At 42.6% G+C, this 19433-nt stretch overlaps 1 protein-coding gene across 4 annotated transcripts in view; it reads right to left on the reverse strand.

Annotated features, from left to right (window-relative positions):
- The window catches only part of SBF2 (SET binding factor 2), a 563151-nt gene that overhangs the window by 349980 nt on the left and 193738 nt on the right, over positions 1-19433 (reverse strand). The gene's annotated exons all lie outside the window — the stretch shown is intronic.

The raw sequence follows: 19433 nt of genomic DNA on the forward strand, positions 1-19433 counted from the left end.
AGATTTCTGCGCACCAACTTCCCATGTAGACAAGTCCCAAGAGCAATTAATGAAATGGTGAAGCAAAGTGAAAGCTAAATGAATCTAGTTGTTTTTCACCACTATTATTCAGAACCCTGAGGGCAGCCATGAACCTGACAGGAATCGGGTCCATTTAGTCTGATACTGCTATTTGAAAAAGGCATCAGAAGCCACAGACATAGGTGTTGGAGCGGTTCACTACAGGAGGAAAAGCCAAAAGCAGAGGGTGGGGAACATTATAATCAATACCCATTGCGGCAACCAAGAGGCTCACGCTTAGGAGCACGGAAACAAAAGACGAATGAGAATGCTGCTCTCATCCAGAAACCAGAGTGAACTAGGTATTGGCTTCAAATTTATCTGCCTCTTACGAACCAGTGGCTGATACAAATTATGGGAGCCCCCAAATAAGGCTCCCCGTATGGCACCAGAGTGCATTCTCCCCTTTCCAGCAGCAGAAATGCATAGGCTTGACTTCTGAGTAATAGCTCTGGAAGGGGTCACCCATGCTGCATATCAGTCTAATGGTTAATGGTCTGGGGAAAGTTTCAAACCTTGTCGACAAGGTGATGTGGGTAAGAGGATGGAGATGCTTGAATGAGAAAGCAGATGGGCAAAGAAGAGACTAAAGGAAATCATGGGAAAAAGATTGTTGGGGAATGCTGAGAAGTGAGAGAAGACGGAAAGGCCAGAAAACAGAGGAGCATGTATAGAACACAATCTAGGAAAAAGCTATAAAGAAGGAGAGAGAATGAGAATAAACAGAGTAAACATACATCAGGAAGAGAGCTATGATCTCTGATAGCAAGGAAAAAAGAGAAAAAGCAGAATGAATTCAGGAAGGCTTAACAAAAGCAAGTCACTAATAGTAAGATTTTTTTTTAAATGTATTAAAAAGATAGTTGAGTGACTGTGTTACAAATAGGCAGTGTATCACAAGTGTTTTAATGCTTCCTATTGCAGAAGCATAGTTGCTGAAGGGGGCTAGGAGGAGGAATGGCAGAACAAGTATTTTTTCAGCTGGGTTACTAGGTGTCAGATACATCAAAGAATCACAGAATTGTAGTGCCTAATATTTTAATAAAACACAAAATTAATAATACATAGTACTTAAAGTACTTTTTATCTTCAGGTTGCTTAACAAGCTTTAAATAATATATGCTATGTACGTACACTGAAGGAGAAGAGCAGGGGTTAAAACTTTGATCTTTATGACTGAAACAGTGTGAAAAAGGTGCTTTCTTTTTCTTTTCTTTTTAATTAATGCAAAGAAAAACCTAGTTTTTCTTTCTTCTCTCCTGGAAAGAAATAACCAACATGGGAAACTACATTCAAGAAAACAACAGTCCGGTGGCACCTTGTTGTTTTTGTGGATACAGACTAACACAGCTACCCCCTGATACTTGACTACATTCAAGAAACAAGCAGTCCCTCGCAGAGAAGAGTTCTACTTCAAAGATAGGGCTTCTGTTATTCCTTAACACCTCTCCAGTCACAGAGGGGAAAGGAAGGGAGGGTGCTGGGGGGTGGAGGGGCTAATGGGTTATAGATTGTTGTAATAAGCCATAAATCTAGTGTCACTATTCAGTCCATGATTTTTAGTGTCTAACAAAGTTAGGAATTTAAGCTCCCAGCCTCTCTTTTGAAGATGTTGTTTAGGTTTCCTTTGAGGATGAGGACTGATAGGTCAGATATAGAGGGATCACTTTGTGAAAGAAGTCTTCACCTACAAGTGACATGGTGTTTTTATCGCATATCATTTTTCTGTGAGAGTTCATTTGAGAGTATAATGATTGTTTCATTTCATTCACACAGTTCTGACTGGGCCATTTAGTGCACTGGTTGAGGTACACCATATGTTGTGATAGGCATGTGTAGGCTTCTTAATATGCCAACCTCTTCACGGGCTACCTGAAGGAAGAACTTCCGGACAAATTCACCATGAAACCAATGAAATACCTGGGATACATCTATGATATTTTCATCCTCAGGATGGACGACCTAAACTCCCTCACAGATTTCCACCACAACTACAACCACCACCCATCTTTTGAACTCTCTAGATCTCTCCCATATGAGCATCAATTTCCTGGACACCACGATCAGCTTCAACAATGGAATCCTACAGACAAATATATACAAGAAACCCATGGATCACCACACCTACTTACACAGATCCAGTAACAACCCCAAACACACCAAGAAATTTGTTATCTACAGCCAGGCACTTAGTTACCACAGAGTATGTTTTGAGGAGAAAGTCTGGACTTACACCTTAACACTTAAAAATGCCTTCACCAAACAAGGACACTGTACCAGAGAAGTGGAAGAAGAGGTCCCCAAACTTTTTACCTCGTCCTATCCCTGTCTGCGCCTCCTGCCCAGAGCCAGGGCTGGGAGAGGGGCTGTGGCTCTGGGCGGGGGGGATGTGGATGGGGTAAGGGGGTCGAGGCTGGGGCCACAGTTAAGGATGGGGCCAGGGACCGGCGGCAGGGCCGGGTATGTGGGGCCAGCAGCTGGGACCCCGAGCGCAGGGCCGGGGCCAGGAGCAGAGCTGGATGGCACTTTCCCCCCCACCCCTTGTGTCTGGCCTGGACCCCAGCCAGGTCCCCCCGAACATTCCTACAGAATGCGCCCCACATTTTAGGGACCTCTGTTGTAGACATACCTCCACTGCTACGTTAATCAATATCCTCCACAACACACCTTCCAAGATCCATGGGTCCTACACATGCCTGTCACAACATGTGGTGTGCTTCATCCAGAGCATTAAATGCCCCAACAGTTATGTGGGTGAAATGAGAATCACTACGCTCTCAAATGAACTCTCACAGAAAAATCATATAACACAAAAACACCATATCACCTGTTGGTGAACACTTTTCACAAAGCAATCACTCCTATCTGACCTCTCGGTCCTCATCCTCAAAGGAAACCAGCACAACACCTTCAAAAGACGAGCCTGGAAGCTTAAATTCCTAACTTTGCTAGACACTAAAAATTATCGACTGAATACAGACACTGGATTTATGGCTTATTACAACAATCTATAATTCACTTAAACGACCCCCCAGCTTCCTCCTGCTCCTTTCCTTTCTATGACTGGAGAGGTTAACTCAGGCTACTTCACCTTGAATGGTCCCTTGAAATATGTCTTAACTACTTTAGCCAAAACACCCCTTGTATTCAGCTGACACACTAAGTAAATTTCTCAGACCTGAAGAAGTGCTCGTGTTTAAGCTTGAAAATTTGTCTCTCTCACAAACTGGATAACAGAAGGTGGTCCAAAAGAAAAATATGACCTCACTCACCTTGTCTATTTTATGGGATAGTTGGATTGTAAACAGGAAATATATCAAATATAAAGGACAACATATGTTGATGGTGATATATAAATGATAAATAATAATAATATTCCCAAACAAACTATTAATGAATAGAAGCAACTAATGATCAACTAATTCATGTAAATTTAAAATAATAACTCCATATTTTTTCTGGTTAAAAAAGTCACAAAAATAATTAAGATATGTCTTCTCAAAATACTTCAAATGTTAGTGAAGCTCCTACTTGTAAAAAGTAGCAACGTTAGTCACCATGGAGGGGCTCTCTTCTTTTGTCCCCTAAGTATATACAGGGAATAGAAATACTTCAGGACATTTGTAACATCTTATATACTTTGAATACGATAAAGCAGAGACAGTACTAAGTTCTCCTGAAAAATCTTCCAAATTATACCCAAGAGGAAGCCATCTGCAGGAAAAATGAGAAGTCAAGAGAAAAGGAAACTTTTATGTTGCATGTTATTTGTGCAATACAGCTCTCCAATGGGACATGTTCTTATTAAAATACTTTATCCCTTTGACATGAAGCAACAGAAAATCACCTGGAAACCCTGATTTTTAATAACAAAGTTTTAAAATGCTCATATCTAAAGTAGCTAAAGCTGGATGGTTTAATTAACTAAACAAAGACACTACATTTTTTTAGTGATACCATGTCATAAGCAATCTCTGGACAGTAAAAGCTTTGTCAGGCAATGTTTTCTCAGGCAGATGACAACATACAGTCTATATATAAACTGGTTGTAAATCTGGGATCATCTTTACTACAAGAGCTAACTTTAAAAGTATTGCCTGAATTCATCAAATGTGTGTATATAAAATACTAACTACGTAACGTGCATAACTTGTCATGCATTACTTTGAAACTCAGACACAATAGTTTTGTCTGACCAAATCAAGGTATCAAGCACTGCAAAGCTGCTTACAAAAATATTCCAGCTCTTTGGTATTCTGTCTCAGGAGTAATGGTTCAAGATTAATAGGAAAACACTCTCCTGATGCAACGTTTCCTAGATTTTCTTAAATATTTCAGCAGGTAACTGCCTAAATAGGTCTCTTTTTAGGAATTAAATATAAAATACAAAACATATCAAGCAGGACAAAAATCAAATAAAAAATATCTTCTACAAACCCAAAACAAATTAAATGAAAATTTGAAAATAATTATGTATCGCTGGAAAAACATGGAACGAATAATACAAGTGCTTTGACAAACCATGTGTGGGGGTTACATTTAAGAAACATTCAAGTCACATACCAGAAACATGTGTTGACCCATGACATTTGAAAAAACTAACAATACTGTTACAAATTCTATCCGCAACAGCACAAAGGAAGAGCGGCAGCTTTTTCAGTGCATTTGGAAAAATGTTAAACACATTAGTAAATATGCAGAAAAAAGAACATTTCCACTGACAACATGCAATTTTATTATTACCTTCTTCTTCTGAAGTTTTGTGCTACTGGCTGTACAGAATGCCTACAGTTCTTAGCATGTATGCAGGTTTTCCTATATAAGCTCCAAAAACATTGTAAAATTATATACATTATATAGGTTTTCCATTTACACAACATACAGTAATTGATTGAAGAAACTGTTACAGTGAATCATATCAACACTCATACACTTGCATGGTAATAGCTATTTCCCCCCACCCTTGGCATCAGTCAACTACCATATTGTACCAGACTGTTCTCTCTCAGCTATCCATCCAATGTTTTCTCAACTGCTCATAAGTATTTAGATCTCCACTTTCTAGTCCTTCTATACCTATTACAGGTTGTAATCTAGCCAGGAAAATCCTCTCTCAGCTACCCATTCCACTCTGATTTGCACAGCTTCCTCAATCACTTCAGGCAGTTCTCTTTGCTACTCCTTGAAACTTTTCTGCATCCTCTGAGTTTCTGATCATCCCTCTGGTCCATCAGTATTTCTGAAATCTCTCTTCCCTTTCCAGATTGCGCTGTATTTCCCCCTCCTATCTCCGCATGTGCTCCGCAGGCTGTTTTTTCTTCCTTTTTGCTCTTTATGTTCCTTTTCCACTCTCTCTCTCTCTCCCCAATCTCTTTGGGATCTTTCAGATGTTCTCAGCTGCCTTCATGTCAGTCTGTTTTCCAACTTGCCAGTCCCTACTTATATTTCTTAACTTCCTCCCTCCAACTCACCTATAATTGTTTCTGTTGTGTGACCAATTTAATTGGTCAACTCCTTCTCTAACCATGTATTTTATAAAGTGAACTTATGGTACTATGTACTTCACTCCAACTACAATACCACCTACAAAGTACTGCAATATGGCAACACATTCAAATCCATCATCTACTCATCTTGAAATTTGGTCCAGAAGCACTTGCACTGTTCAAAGCGCCAGAAATACTCAAGTTTTATGGAGATTTATGCTATTTCCCTAAACCAGTACCTAAGCTATATGTAATGAGGCAAAAATAGAAAAAAGAACTGTCAATAAATATCTCACCAGAAGTGAAACTAAGCAATTTGCAAGATTAAGCAAGCAACCTTTGAACAGCTGATCATAGAATATCAGTGTTGGAAGGGACCTCAGGAGGTCATCTAGTCCAACCCCCTGCTCAAAGCAGGACCAATCCCCAACTAAATCATCCCAGCCACGGCTTTGTCAAGCCTGACCTTAAAAACTTTTAAGGAAGGAGATTCCACCACCTCCCTAGGTAACGCATTCCAGTGTTTCACCACCCTCCTAGTGAAAAAGTTTTTCCGAATATCCAACCTAAATCTCCCCCACTGCAACTTGAGACCATTACTCCTTGTCCTGTCATCTGCTATCACTGAGAACAGTCTAGATCCATCCTCTTTGGAACCCCCTTTCAGGTAGTTGAAAGCAGCTATCAAATCCCCCCTCATTCTTCTCTTCCGAAGACTAAACAATCCCCGTTCCCTCAGCCTCTCCTCATAAGTCATGTGTTCCAGTCCCCTAATCATTTTTGTTGCCCTCCGCTGGACTCTTTCCAATTTTTCCACATCCTTCTTGTAGTGTGGGGCCCAAAACTGGACACACTACTCCAGATGAGGCCTCACCAATGTCAAATAGAGGGGAACGATCACGTCCCTCGATCTGCTGGCAATGCCCCTACTTATACACCCCAAAATGCCATTGGCCTTCTTGGCAACAAGGGCACACTGTTGACTCATATCCAGCTTCTCATCCATTGTAACCCCTAGGTCCTTCTCTGCAGAACTGCTGCCTAGCCATTCGGTCCCTAGTCTGTAGCGGTGCTTGGGATTCTTCCGTCCTAAGTGCAGGACTCTGTACTTGTCCTTGTTGAACCTCATCAGATTTCTTTTGGCCCAATCCTCTAATTTGTCTAGGTCCCTCTGTATCCTATCCCTACCCTCCAGCGTATCTACCTCTCCTCCCAGTTTAGTGTCATCTGCTGAGGGTGCAATCCACACCATCTTCCAGATCATTAATGAAGCTATTGAACAAAACCGGCCCCAGGACCGACCCCTGGGGCACTCCACTTGATACCGACTGCCAACTAGACATGGAGCCATTGATCACTACCCGTTGAGCCCGACAATCTAGCCAGCTTTCTATCCACCTTATCGTCCATTCATCCAGCCCATACTTCTTTAACTTGCTGGCAAGAATACTGTGGGAGACCGTGTCAAAAGCTTTGCTAAAGTCAAAGGAATAACATGTCCACTGCTTTCCCTTCATCCACAGAGCCAGTTATCTCATCACAGAAGACAATTAGATTAGTCAGGCATGACTTGCCCTTGGTGAATCCATGCTGACTGCTCCTGATCACTTTCCTCTCCTCTCTTCTAAGTGCTTCAGAATTGATTCCTTGAGGACCTGCTCCATGATTTTTCCAGGGACTCAGTACATTAGCCTTTTTCCAGTCGTCCTGGACCTCCCCCAATCGCCATGAGTTTTCAAAGATAATGGCCAATGGCTCTGCAACCACATCCACCAACTCCTTTAGCATTCTTGGATGCAGTGCATCCAGCCCCATGGACTTGTGCTTGTCCAGCTTTTCTAAATAGTCCCGAACCACTTCTTTCTTCACAGAGGGCTGGTCACCTCCTCCCCATGCTGTGCTGCCCAGTGCAGCAGTCTGGGAGCTGATCTTGTTCGTGAAGACAGAGACAAAAAAAGCATTGAGTACCTTAGCTTTTTCCACATCCTCTGTCACTAGGTTGCCTCCCTCATTCAGTAAGGGGCCCACACTTTCCTTGACTTTCTTCTTCTTGCTAACATACCTGAAGAAACCCTTCTTGTTGCAGCTAGCAAGAGATGTTAAGAGTAACTCCAGGTGTGATTTGGCCTTCCTGATTTCACTCCTGCATGCCTGAGCAATATTTTTATACTCTTCCCTGGTCATTTGTCCAATCTTCCACTTCTTGTAAGTTTCTTTTTTGTGTTTAAGATCAGCAAGGATTTCACTGTTAAGCCAAGCTGGTCGCCTGCCATATTTACTATTCTTTCTACACATCGGGATGGTTTGTCCCTGTAACCTCAATAAGGATGCTTTAAAATACAGCCAGCTCTCCTGGACTCCTTTCCCCCTCATGTTATTCTCCCAGGGGATCCTGCCCACCAGTTCCCTGAGGTTGTCAAAATCTGCTTTTCTGAAGTCCAGGGTCCGTATTCTGCTGCTCTCCTTTCTTCCCTGTGTTAGGATCCTGAACTCGACCATCTCATGGTCACTGCTGCCCAGGTTCCCATCCACTTTTGCTTCCCCTATTAATTCTTCCTGCTTTGTGAGCAGCAGCTCAAGAAGAGCTCTGCCCTAGTTGGTTCCTCCAGCACTTGCACCAGGAAATTGTCCCCTACACTTTCCAAAATCTTCCTGGATTGTCTGTGCACCGCTGTATTCCTCTCCCAGCAGATATCAGGGTGATTGAAGTTTCCCATGTGAACCAGGGCCTGCGATCTAGTAACTTCCGTTAGTTGCCGGAAGAAAGCCTCGTCCACCTCACCCCCCTCAGACTCCCACCATGACATCACCCTTGTTGCTCACACTTCTAAACTTAATCCAGAGACACTCAGGTTTTTCTGCAGTTTCATACCGGAGCTCTGAGCAGTCGTACTACTCTCTTAATGATCACAACTCATTCAACCAAAAAGTAATATTTAGGATACAATGGTTAAGCCAAAGACGTTAAATAATTAAAGCTGACCCCAGTGATCAATGCTGGAGATGTGGGGATAAAGAAGCTAAACCTGAACATGTATTTTTGGTCATGTCCTATTGTTTCAAGCTTTGGGATGGTACTAAACCCCAGCATTAGCATGATCCTAAAGACTTCACTTGACCTTAAAGCAGATATCTGCATACTGGATCATATATCCAGCAAATGGAGGATATCCCCATACAAAAGGGGATGGCTACATACAGTTTTACTTGCTGCACAATATTAAATTTTCTACAATGGATAATTAAATCCTCCCAAGACACAGAGGCTGGTAGAATGGACTGGTGGACGTGTCTGCAAAAGAAATCATCACATACAATATACAGCAAACACCGGAAAAATTTCAGTCCATTTTCCTAGAACTGATCCACTGAAGTTCCTTGCAGAAGGCTTGGATGAAGGGCAGGAGATATATCCACATGCTTCCTTTCTCTGTTCCTTCTCCTATCTGTCTCTTCCCTCCCACCCCTTTTTCCCTCTTAACTTTGTTTTCCTTAATTTTTTGTTTGTTTTGATATGTGTCATAAAAATCCATATACTGGAAATACTGCTGTTAATATGTGGGAATTCAAGCATTGTGTACATATCTTGATCTTTTCTCATTTCTCATGTACAGTATTTTTGTAAATAGTCTATATGGTACCACCTAGAATCATAGGTGTATGTGTTTTGTTATAAGAAAAAAGATAGCAAAAGTCAAATAATAACTGTGTATGTTTGTACATACACACACACACACAAATATATATATATATATTAGGGCTGTCAAGAGATTTAAAAAAATCAATCACATGATTAATCATGTGATTAAAAAATTAATCATGATTAATTGCACTGTTAAACAATAATACCATTTATTTAAATGCTTTCGGATGTTTTCTACATTTTCGAATATATTGATTTCAATTACAACAGAGAATACAAAGTGTACAGTGCTCACTTTATATTTATTTTTGTTACAAATATTTTCACTGTAAAAAACAAAACAAATAGTATTTTCAATTTACCTAAGTACTGTAGTGCAATAGCTTTCTCATGAAAGTTGAACTTACAAATATCGAATGATGTACAGAAAAATAACTGCATTCAAAAATAAAACAATGTAAAACTTTAGCGCCTACAAATCCACTCAATTCTACTTCAGCCAATCGCTCAGACAAACAAGTTTGGTTACATTTGCAGGAGAAAATGGGGCCGACTTCGTGTTTACACTGTCACCTGAAAGTGAAAACAGGCATTTGCATGGCACTGTTGTAGCCTGTGTTGCAAGATATTTACATGCCAGAAGCACTGACGATTCATATGTCCCTTGATGCTTCAATCACCATTCCAGAGAATGTGTCCATGCTGATGTCGGGTTCTGCTCGATAACGATCCAAAGCAGTGCAGACCAATCATGTTAATTTTCATCATCTGAGTCAGTTGCCACCAGTAGAAGGTTGATTTCCTTTTTTTGGTTGTTCGGGTTCTGTAGTTTCCACATCTGAATGTTGCTCTTTTAAGACTTCTGAAACCATGCTCCACACCTCTTTCCCCTCAGATTTTGGATGGGAATTCAGATTCTTAAACCTCAGGTGGAGTGCTGTAGCTATTTTTAGAAATCTCACATTGGTACCTTCTTTGCATTTTGTCAAATCTGCAGTGACAGTGTTCGTAAATTAAACAATATGTGCTGGGTCATCATATTACGTGAAATATATGGCAGAATACGGATAAAACAGAGCAGGGGACATACAATTCTCCCCCCCAAAGAAGTTCAGTCACAAATTTAATTAGCGCACTATTTTTTTTAACAAAAAACATCAGCAAGGAAGCATGTCCTCCAGAATGGTGAATGAAGCATACAGGGACATACGACTGTTTAGCACTTCTGGCACGTAAATACCTTGCAACGCTGGCTACAAAAGTGTCATGTGAACGCTTGTGCCATGCCAAATGCCTGTTCTCACTTTCAGGTGACGTACATAAGAAGCAGGCAGTAGTATCTCTTATAAATGTAGACAAACTTGTTGTCTTAGCAAATGGCTGAACAAGAAGTAGGACTGAGTGGACTTGTAGGCTCTAACGTTTTACATTGTTTTGTTTTTGAGAGCAGTTATGTAACAAAAAAAAAAATCTACATTTGTAAGTTATGCTTTCATGATAGGTTTCAAAGTGGTAGCCATGTTAGTCTATATCAGCAAAAACAACAAGGAGTTAGAGACTAACAAATTTATTTGGGCATAAGCTTCCGTGGGCCAAAACCCACTTCATCAGATGCATGGATTGGCAAATACACAGCATATGAAAAGATGGACGTTGCCTTACCAAGTGGGGGGGTCAGTGCTAACGAGCCAATTCAATTAAGGTGGAAGTGGGCTATTCTGAACAGTTCACAAGAAGGGAGGAAAAATCACTTTTGTAGCGCTAATGAATTCAATGTAATCAAGGTGGCCCATTTCAAACAGTTGACAAGAATGTGTGAGTATCAGCAAGGGGAAAATTAGTTTTTGTAGTGACCCATCCATTCCCAGTCTTTATTCAGGCCTAATTTGATGGTGTCCAGTTTGCAAATCAGTTCCAGTTCTGCAGTTTCTCACTGGAGTCTGTTTTTGAAATTTTTTTTGTTGAACAACTGCCACTTTTAAGTCTGTTATTGAGTGTCCAGGGAGACTGAAGTGTTCTACTGGTTTCTGAATGTTATAATTCTTGATGTCAGATTTGTGTCCATTTATTCTTTTGCATAGAAACTGTCCGGTTTGGCCAATGTTGCATGGCAGAGGGGCACATGATCACAGTGGGAGATGTGCAGGTGAAGGACAATCCCTCACTCTCACAGACCTTGGAAGACAGGCCAGTCCTCGCTTACAGATAGCCCCCCCAACCTAAGATGCAGTTTATTATCTTTCTACCACAACCCAGAAGAGGATCCTTGCCTGCTACAGCTGACTAGCGTTTCTGCCACCCATGTTCACAGCCATCTCAGGAGGCTCAATAAATGGATAACAAAAACATGATCGCAGATGGAGACACTAGCTTCAACAGTAGTATACTTCTCTGAAGGGAACTTCCTCACTTCTGTGGATCCAGCAGATACATATTTCCACATTCCTATGTAACCATGCCACCACAGACTGCTAAGATTTGCATACAGCATGGCCCACTACCAGTAACAAATACTCCCATCAACCCACAGGGTGTTTACCAAGATGTTGATGGTTATAACCACCAGACTCAGCTCTCAGGGAACTCACCTATACCCGTTCCTAGATGACATTTTGATCAGAACTCCAACCCAAGCACTCTGACCCAGTGCCACAATGCAAATGGTAGACATGGGCATACTTTGTGGGGCAGGAGGGCGTTGCCCCTCCAAACTGCAAGCCTTGGGGAGGTGTGGAACTTTCCCACCCCCATGTGGCCCCATTGGTCTAACTGGAGCTTCCCTCCCCCTGTGATGGTAGATCTGCTTAAAGCACACAGATTTGTGATAAATCATCAAGAGAAGCTCCTTGACTCCCTCCTCAAAGACAGGAAGTGGAAACAGACACTTCTGTGGCAAAGATCTATCCATCACTGGACAGATTCCTCAAGATCCAGAACCTGATATCCATGTTGGTAAAGTGTGCAAGGCTGACCCAGTCTATAGTTACTGGGGCCCCTGTTTTCATGTGTAGGAATCATCCCATGAAGAGGTCCCATATCAGGTACCTTCACCAGGCCACTCTCTTGAAAGTATGGAACCACTGATCTGAATGCATGCAAGATCAGGTACTGGTTCTGTACCAGGTACAGACCTCTCTCAGACAGTGGACAATCTCACAGAATGCCTACTAGGGACTTTGCACATGCCTTACAGACCCACAGGCACTTGCAACCAATATGAGTCTAATGGGATGGGGACTACATCTGGGGCACAGGACAGTGCAATATTCCTGGAACCCCAGGGAAATGGACAAGAGCAATAACATACTGGAGCTCAAAGCAGACAAGTTAGCCCTGCAAAGGTTCCAGAACTACCCAAAAGGCAAACATGTTCTTGTCCAGTAGGACAACACGACCACTATGCTGTATATCAACAACCAAGGAGGAACAAGAGTGTAACTGTACACTCAGAAGCAAGGAGATACTGGAATGGGAAAGAGGACTCTCCTATCCATAAGAGCAACACACACAAAAAGAGCTGAATCAAAAAGCTGACTGGCTCCGCAGTTGCACAATCTACAACTCAACCTAAATCAGAAAGACTTCACTTTGATTTTGCAGAAGTTTGGCCTTCTAGCAGTCAACCAGATCAGCAGTCACAAGAACAAGAATGGCTGAAGTATTTCATCAGAAAAATCAGACTCCAAATCCTGGGGGACAGATGCTCTTTTGCAAAGAGGACCACAAGGCCTGCTATATGCATTCCCACCCTTTCCACTTCTAGGAAAGATGATCAAGAAGACATGGCAAGAAACAGCACAGGTGACACTGCTATCTCTGCATTGGCTAAGGAGACGATGGTTCTCTGATCTGATAGAACTGAAACTAGAATCACCAATGCTGCTACCAGTGAGACCAGACATCCTTTATCAAGACCCACTTCTCCATCGAGACTCAGATCATCTACAGCTGCCAGCCTGGCTATTGACACAGAAGCATTAGACACACTAGGACTAGCCTCCAAAGTGATTGGAACTGTAGTCTTCTTCAGCTGAGCTTCAAAACAGTAAAGGCCTACTCTTCCATCTGGGCTAGGTTTAGCTCATGTTGTCTAAAACACAATGAATATCCCAAGGAACCTGGTATTCCAGTTATCCAGGACTTACTTCAGGAAGGCATAGACAAGAACTGTAGTACTGTTCAGCACTTCCAGCACTGTAGCACACCAGGTGTCAGCAAAAGTAGTGTCTTCTTTGCTGGGTCCTCTAGTTCCTTGACAAAGAACCATCAGTTGTTACCCAGGGTTTTCTGAAGCCGAAACTATGGTAACTAGTCTTGTTTTCAAGGCGGTCTAGGACAAAAATCAATGGGGACACAGCTCCTCAGTCTGATTAATGATTGGTACACACAAGAGAGCTTTCACACAAAACAAAATTCCTTTTTAGAGTCTAAAGCACACATCTAAAACAATAGTCTAGAGACCCCAGATATAATTACCCAAAATCTGAGTTGGTGTCAAGTGATTAGCGGCAGGTTTCTGGTGGCTACCCTGCCTCCTAGCTGCTGGGGAGTTGGATGTTAGTTTCCTAAATATTGGCAGCACATTAGCTATCCTCCAGTCATCTGTACCAAATCACTGGAGGATAGCTAATGTGATGCCAATTTTTAAAAAGGACTCCAGAGGTGACCCCAGCAATTACAGGCCCGTAAGCCTGACTTCAGTACCGGGCAAACTGGTTGAAACTATAGTAAAGAACAAAGTTGTCAGACATATAGATGAACATAAATTGTTGGGGAAAAGTCAACATGGTTTTTGTAAAGGGAAACCATGCCTCACCAATCCACTAGAATTCTCTGAGGGGGGTCAACAAGCATGTGGACAAGGGGGATCTAGTGGATATAGTGTACTTAGATTTTCAGAAAGCCTTTGACAAGGTCCCTCACCAAAGGCTCTTAAGCAAAGTAAGCTGTCATGAGATAAGAGGGAAGGTTCTCTCATGGACTGGTAACTGTTAAAAGATAGGAAACAAAGGGCAGGAATAAATGGTCAGTGTTCAGAATGGAGAGAGGTAAATAGTGGTGTCCCCCAGGGGTCTCTACTGGGACCAGTCCTATTTAACATATTCATAAATGATCTGGAAAAAGGGGTAAACAGTGAGGTGGCAAAATTTGCAGATGATACAAAACTACTCAAGATAGCTAAGTCCCAGGTAGCCTACGAAGAGCTACAAAAGGATCTCTCAGAACTGGGTGACAGGGAAACAAAATGGCAGATGAAATTCAATGTTGATAAATGCAAAGTAATGCCCATTGGAAAACATAATCCCAACTATACATATAAAATGATGGGGTCTAAATTAGGTGTTATCACTCAGCAAAGAGATCTTGGAGTAATTGTGGATAGTTCTCTGAAAACATCCACACAATGTGCAGGGGCAGTCAAAAAAGCAAACAGAATGTTGGGAATCATTAGGAAAGGGATAGATAATAAAAAAGAAGAAAATATCATATTGCGTCTATATAAATCCATGTAGGGTTACCATATTTGAACATTCAAAAAAGAGGACACTCCACCGGGGGGGGGTAAAGCGGGGGCTATTTGCTCATGTTCCCCCCACCCCCAACTCCACCCCCTCCCTGCCCCATTGGACTCCTTCCCCAAATCCCCACCCCGGCCCTGCCTCCTCCCCTGAGTGTGCCACATTCCCCCCTCCTCCTCCCTCCCTCCCAGCGATGCGAAACAGCTGTTTCGCGGTGCAAGCGCTAGGAGTTAGGGGGAAAAAGTGGGTACTCTCTCGAGTGATCAACATTCACGCTTTCTCGAATGATCAACTCTTCTTTGGGGAAAAATAATAATGGCAAAATTCCAGATGTTTTTAGATATTTAAAAATTCCTCCCAGATGGCGATTTAGGAATCAAAAAACCGGACATGTCCAGGAAAATACAGACGTATGGTAACCCTAAATCCATGGTATGCCCACATCTTGAATACTGCATGCAGATGTGGTTGCCTCATCTCAAAAAAAGATATATTGGAATTGAAAAAGCTTCAGAAAAGGGCAACAAAAATTATTAGGGGTATGGAACTGCTGCCGTAAGAGGAGAAATTAATAAGACTGGGAATTTTCAGCTTGGAAAAGAGATGACTAAGGGGGGAATATGATTGAGGTCTATAAAATCATGACTGGTGTGGAGAAAGTAAATAACGAAGTGTTATTTACTCCTTCTAATAACACAAGAACTAGGAGTCACCAAATGAAATTAATAGGCAGCAGGTTTAAAAGAAATGAAAGGAAGTATTTTTTCACACAAAGCGCAATCAAACTGTGCAACTCCTTGCCAGAGGATGTTGTGAAGGCCAAGACAATAGGGTTAAAATAAGAACTAGATAAGTTCATGGAGTATAGGTCCATCAATGGCTATTAACCAGGATGGGCAGGGATGGTGTCCCTAGCTTCTGTTTGCCAGAAGCTGGAAACAGGTGACAGGGGATGGAACATTTGATTACCTGTTCTGTTCATTCCCTCTGGAGCACCTGGCATTGGCCACGGTTGGAAGACAGGATACTGAGCTCAATGGACCTTTGGTCTGACCCAGTATGGCCATTCTTATTTTGTTCCTAACTCATCAAAATTCATTTAGAATTTCTCCAAATTACACACTCCAACTAATCTTTTTATAGGTTTCTCAAAACAAAGCACATAACTCATAATAACTCCTAGTGGGCTAACAATTTCCCTAACATCTGCAAATGGTAACTCATAATTCTACTCGTCAGCAAAGCAACTCCCAACAAAAACAAAAAAAACCTCATGGTCATAGACACCCAGATCCAAGATCAACTCTTCACACTTCCTCCCATTCTCATGAATCGGTCATGTTATCTATCCTTATTAGCAACTCTGCAGCTGCATAGCTGTTTTGTCTGCTTATGGAATGGCCAGATTATTCCTCACTACATGGTGTTCTTGCTTCCAGTTAATGGTGGCTGAGTACACAAAATAGCTGCTTATGTCAAGTCCAGTTCTATCTGGCTTCAAGATTAAACTTGATAAGTTTATGGAGGAGATGGTATGATGGGATAACATGATTTTGGCAATTAATTGATCTTTAAATATTCATGGTAAATAGGCCCAATGGCCTGTGATGGGATGTTAGATGGGGTGGGATCTGAGTTACTACAGAGATTCTTTCCTGGGTATCTGGCTGGTGAATCTTGCCCACATGCTCAGGGTTCTGCTGATCACCATATTTGGGGTCGGGAAGGAATTTTCCTCCAGGGCAGATTGGAAGAGGCCCTGGGGGTTTTTCGCCTTCCTCTGTAGCATGGGGCACGGGTCACTTGCTGGAGGATTCTCTGCACCTTGAAGTCTTTAAACCATGACTTGAGGACTTCAATAGCTCAGACATAGGTGAGAGGTTTATTGCAGGAGCGGGTGGGTGAGATTCTGTGGCCTGCATAGTGCAGGAGGTCAGACTAGATTATCATAATCGTCCCTTCTGACCTTAATATCTATGAGTAACACAGGTATCTAGATTTCTCAGAAGTCAGATTGATTAACCCTGTTTTTAGACAATTCTTTCTTAAGTGGGACCAACAACTTCTATAAAATCCTTAACCACATGCCTTTTTGAGCCACTGACATCAGTTCCTCCATTCTATCTACCCAATAAAATCTGTTTTCTGGTTGCTGTCATGTCTGAAGTTTCCGAACTGACAGCTTTATTCATGAAGAAACCCCAATTGTGTTCCGTCATGACAAGGTGGTGCAAAGAATTCTAGAGTCATTCATCCTAAGGTGAATTCATCTTTCCATGCCTCTAAGAAGACTGTCCTCCTTTTAGCCTGTCCAAAGCCACTGCACTGGACATAAAAGCTGTGGCACACACTAGATGTTCAAAGAGCACTAAAAATCTGTATCAAGCACATTGAATCAACAAACAGATTGGGCTCCTTGTTTGTCTCCTTTCATCTGAAGTGCCAAGGGCTCACGGTATCCAAGCTATCACTAGATAGATAGATAGATCAAGCTCAGCATCATAGAGGCATATAAGGTGTCAGCTGCTCTTGGTCCAGATGTCATCAAGGCACATTCCACAAGATCTATGGTGATTCTGTAGGTGGAAAAAGCTTATGCTTCCACTCCAAAGATCTTCAGGGCAGAAATGTAGTCATCGGTTAACACCTTTTACTATAAAATGGACTTTCTGTCCTCGGCAGAGGCCTCCCTTTGGTAGTAAGGTGCTGCAGGTGGTGGTCCAATAATAGCACTGCCATTTTGGGCAATTAACTGTGAGGGGTGAGGTCTTCCCCATCTCATCATGTTTTTCTCATCCCTACTGCTCATTATTTCCCACACAATCAGAATTGTGGGAGATACTGAGCTGCATATGATCAGGTAAGAAATTTATCATTTCCTTTCTGCTAACAGCATCTCTCAAAATGCTACCCTCCCTGGTTGGCTTCCTAGCCAAGGGACAGTATTTAATTTTGATAGTTATGCTTGTAGGTCGTTGCCTACTTGTCATGGGGTGCAGTCTCACCGGGCAGCGCCTCCTGCTGGTCATCTCAGGGAATTAGCGTCCAGCCTTCAGAGCGCCTCCTTCAGGCAGGTGTCTCGCCACCCCAGCCTCCGTGTCCTTCCCGGACCCCAGTGCCCTTGTCTTGGGTGCTGCCCCCTGGCAGTACCCCCACAGTTCTGGGTCTCCCCCTCCCAGGGGAATCCCCACCCACTATCCCCACCTCGCCTCAGTCTTAGGCTACTGCCAGTCACCAACTAGCCCCCGCTTCCTGGGCAGACTGCAGTACAAGCCCCTCATTGCAGGCGAGGGGGTTTGGACCTGCTGCCTCTGCCTACCCGTGGCTGCCCCTGCAACCCTCGTACCTAACAGGCGTTCCCAGGCCTGCAGCCTGGGGCTTTCCTAGGCTCGAGCTCCCCGGCTCCACTGGCCTTCCCCAGCCCTGCTCCCAATCTAGGTACTTTCTCAGCCCTTGCAGCCAGGTCCCTCTCTCTCCAAGCTAGAGAGAGTCTCTACTGGAACTTCTGGCTCAAAGCCTTTACAGAGCTAGCTGGGCCGTGATTGGGGCATGGCCCCCAGCTGCTGCCACTTCCCCCAATCAGCCAGGGTTTTGTTTTCCAACCCCTTCAGGGCTGGAGCAGGTGCTCACCCTGCTACACTACTGTATATAGTTTATAGGTTGGCATTGAAGTTATCATTAGTAATAATATTCTATGCTTTTTTACACAGCTTTGGAATGAACCAGCTGATAGAAGGCCAGAAAAAGGAGGTGGCTCGCACAGGCTGTGCTACAGCTTTGAATTGCCTCTAGAAACTGCAGACAGGAGGGCAATAGCCCATACATATCAGAACTGAGAGAGACACTGGTAGCAGAAAGGAAATGATCAGGTAAGAAATTTATCAGTCATGTTACTGCTTCCTGTATAACCTCTCTCTAATTGTCCCTTCCATTCCTGTGGCAAATATCAACAACACATTCCTTGATCTTAACTCACCTCAGTTATTATAATTTCCACTGCTTCACCAGATCTCATCTCATCTATGCAAAGTTCTGTAAAGCATCTTCCTTTTCTCCTGCTCCAACAGTATCAGCCCCTTCCTAGAATCCCCTCACTAGCTACCTTCCTCTTTTCACATTAATTTCAAGCTCTTTAAAACTTGGGCCCCAATAACCTGTCTACATCCTTACTCCTTATGCACGTTCATATCCTTACCAGTTTCCTTTTTTCCCCTCAACCTTCAGATGTGTCATACTTTATCCCCAATATCCTTCATATTATTCAAGTTCTCTCTCTCTCTCCCTCTCTCAACTTCAACCCTTCTTAAAATCCACTTGCATTATGAAGCCTCCGGCCTTGATCTCCACAATATTGTTTCTATGCCTTCTTACATCTGAGCTGTCCCGATATGTTCTGTTTGTCTAAGTTAGACTGTAATCCCCTGACCCAGTTTTTCATGCAGTTTTGTACAGTTACACAATTCCAAGATCAAATTCTGAAATGTCTGTATTTAATCAGTCAGTATAAGTTTCTACTGGCTCTCAAACCCAACCATGCAAGAAACCTAAAGTCAAATCAACATCAGACTTGAGTGTGCATGCTCATGTACTGCATCTGTTAGTGAGGAATAGTCACTATCAGAATGAAGAACGTGTAACAAAGCAGCATAAGCACCACAAGCTGAAACAGTCTGGGGTGTATCTGCTGGGCAAAATACTCAATAAAAGACAAACATCTACTTGGCA

Source organism: Natator depressus, chromosome 6 (assembly GCF_965152275.1).
Source record: "Natator depressus isolate rNatDep1 chromosome 6, rNatDep2.hap1, whole genome shotgun sequence".
In the NCBI taxonomy this organism is placed as follows: domain Eukaryota; kingdom Metazoa; phylum Chordata; order Testudines; family Cheloniidae; genus Natator; species Natator depressus.